This window comes from Pteropus alecto, unplaced genomic scaffold (assembly GCF_000325575.1).
Source record: "Pteropus alecto unplaced genomic scaffold, ASM32557v1 scaffold107, whole genome shotgun sequence".
Classification (NCBI taxonomy): Eukaryota; Metazoa; Chordata; class Mammalia; order Chiroptera; family Pteropodidae; genus Pteropus; species Pteropus alecto.
Window position 1 is genome coordinate 233,413 of NW_006440619.1, and position 3,154 is coordinate 236,566.

Below are 3,154 nucleotides of genomic sequence, written 5' to 3' on the forward strand. Positions count from 1 at the left end.
TTTCCAGTTTTCCCAGCACCATTTATTGAAGAGGCTTTCCTTTCTCCACTATGTTTTTGGCTTCTTTGTCAATAATTATTTGCTCATATAAATATGGGTTTACTTTTGAACTCTTGATTCTGTTCCACTGTCTGTTTTGCTGCCAATACTATGCTGTTTTGATTACTGTTGCTTTGTAGTATAATTTGAAGTCAGGCAGACTTGCCTCCAGCCTCGTTTTTTTTTGTTGTTGTTTTTTTTTGTTTTTCCCTCAGGTTGGCTTTGGCAATTTGAGGTCTTTTGTGCTTCCACACAAATCTGATGATGTTTTGTTCTATTTCTTTAAAAAAAGCCAATGGGATTTTGATGGGGATTGCATTAAATCTGTATAATATTTTAGGTAATAAGGTCATTTTAACTATGTCGATTCTTCCAATCCAAGAACACAAAATATCTTTCCATTTCTTTGTATCTTCTTTGATTTCTTTTAATAGGGTCTTATAGTTTTCACATGTTTCATTAGATTTATTCCTAGGTATTTTATTCGTTTTGCTGCATTTGCAAAAGGGATTATTTTTTTCCCATTTCCGTCTCTGACAATTCATTGTTAGAGTATAGGAACGCTATGGATTTTTGAACATTGTTTTTTGTATCCAGAAACTTTATTGTATTTGCTTGTTGTTCCTAGTAGTGTTCTTGTGGAGTCTTCAGGGTTTTCTATGCAGTGAATCATGTCATCCGCATATAGTGACGGTTTGACTTCTTCGTTTCTTATTTATATGCCTTTCATATCTTTCATATCTCTTGTCTGACTGCACTCGCTAGGACGTCCAATGTTATATTGAATAACAGTGGCTATATGGGACAACCTAGTCTTTTTCCTGATCTTAGAGGGAAGGTTTTTAGTTTCTCACCATTATGTATAATGTTGCCTAAGGGTTTGTTGTATATGGCCTTTATTAAGTTAAGGTATTTTCCTTCTATACCGATTTTGTTAAGTGTTTCGATCATAAATGGGTGCTGTATCTTGTCGAAGGCCTTTTCTGCATTTATTGATATAATCGTATGATTCTTATTTTTTAATTGGTTTATGTGGCGTATCACATTAATTGATTTGCATACGTTAAACTATCCCTGTGCCTCTGGGATGAAGCCCACTTATCGTGGTGTATAATCTTTTTATATGTTGCTATATTCCCTTCACTAGTATCTTATTTAGGATTTTTGCATCTGTTTTCATGACAGATATTGCTCTGTAGTTTTCTTTTTTGGTGTTATCTTTATCAGGTTTTGATATCAGGTAATATTGTCTTCATACAATGAGTTGGGAAGTATTGCTTCCTGTTTTGATTTTTTTGGAAGTGTTTGAGGAGAATAGGTATTAAATTTACTTTGAATGTTTGGTAGAATTCACTGGTGAAGCCATTTGGTCCTGAACTTTTCCTTTTTGGTAGGTTTTCAATGATTGTTTCAATTTCCATACTGCTGATTGGTCTATTTAGATTTTCTGGTTCTTCTCGATTCAGTCTAGGAAGGTTGTATCTTTCTAAGTGTTTGTCCATTTCTTTTAGGTTATTACATTTGGTATTATATTCTTTTTCATAGTATTCTTGTGTAATCCTTTGTCTTTCTGCAGCGTGTCACAATTTCTCCTCTTTCATCCCTGATTTTGTTTATTTTTGTCCTTTCTCTTTTTTCTTTAGTGAGTCTAGTCAGGGTGTTGTCAATTTTATTAACTTTCTCAAAGGACCAGCTCTTTGTTGTGTTTGTTTTTTCTATTGTTTTTTGTTATTTTTTTGTTTTCAATTTCATTTACTTCTGCTCTAATTTTGATTATTTCTTTCCTTCTTCTAACTTTAGACTTCATTTCTTCTTCCTTTTCTAGTTTTTTTTTTTTTTTTAGGTTGAAGTGTTAGGTTGTTATTTTGGGCTCGTTCTTATTTGTAGAGATAAGCCTGTAATGACATGAACTTTCCTCTTATGACTGCTTTCGATGTGTCCCAAAGGTTTTGATATGTTGTACTATCATTTTCATTCATTTCTATGTATCTCTTCATCTCTCTTTTTATTTCTTCTCTGAACCAGTTATTCTTAAGTAGCATGTTGTTTAATCTCCATGTATTTGTGGTTCTTCCCACTATCTTTTTACAGTTGATCTCCAGCTTCAAAGCATTTATGATTTCAGCCTTCATATTTGTTGAGGCTATTTCTGTGTCCTAGTATGTGGTTCATCCTTGAGAATGTTCCATGTGAACTGGAGAAGAATGTATAAGCAGCTGTTTGGGGATGAAAAGCTTTGTAAAGGTCAGTTATGTCCAGTTGGTCTAATGTGTCATTCAAGAATATTATTTCCTTATTGATTTTCTGTTTGGATGATCTGTCCATATCCAACAGTGGGGTATTTAAGTCCCTGCTATGATAGTTTTTTTTGTCTGTTTCTTCCTTTATTTCTGTTAGTAATGGCTTTATATATTTCAGGCTCCATGACTGGGAGCATTATTAATAAATGTTACATCTTCTTAATATATGATTCCCTTTATCATTATGAAGTATCCCTCAGTATCTTTCTTTACCTTTTTTATTTTGAAGCCTGTTTTGTCAGATATTCATACTGCTACTCCCACTATTCTCTGAATGCCATCAGCTTGAAATATCATTTTCCACCCTTTCACTTTGAGTCTATATTTGTCTTTGGAGCTGAGACGTGTCTCCTGAGGGCATCATATGTTTGGGTTTTGTTTTTTGATCCATTTTGAAGCTCTGTGCCTTTTTATTGGTGAGTTCAATCTGTTTACATTTCGGGTGAATAGTGAAATATGAGGTCTTCTTATAACCATTTTGTCTTTTGCTTTCTGGTAGCTCAGTATTTCCATTGCTTCCTTTTTCTTGTGTTTCTGTTTTCTTTATTTTGGTTGGCTTTTGTGGGGTTTCCCTCTGGTCCTTCTTGTTTTATGTTATATACAACGGTCTTGAATCTTTGGTGTGTGGTTACCATTATGAATATGTAAAAGAAATTTATATATACAGTCATCCAGTTTCTTCTGCCCATGCCTTATCTCCATTTCCTATTGCGAGTTTGGATTATGAATCCTCCCATTTTCATTCTTTGTTATCTCAATTTGTCCGTATGTATGCTGAACGTTGATTACTATCTTGCTTATAACAATTCTATTAT

The 3,154-nt window shown here is 33.6% G+C and overlaps 1 protein-coding gene across 5 annotated transcripts in view; it reads left to right on the forward strand.

Moving 5' to 3' along the window:
* Positions 1-3,154, forward strand: part of TMEM164 (transmembrane protein 164) — a 182,634-nt gene that overhangs the window by 139,661 nt on the left and 39,819 nt on the right. The gene's annotated exons all lie outside the window — the stretch shown is intronic.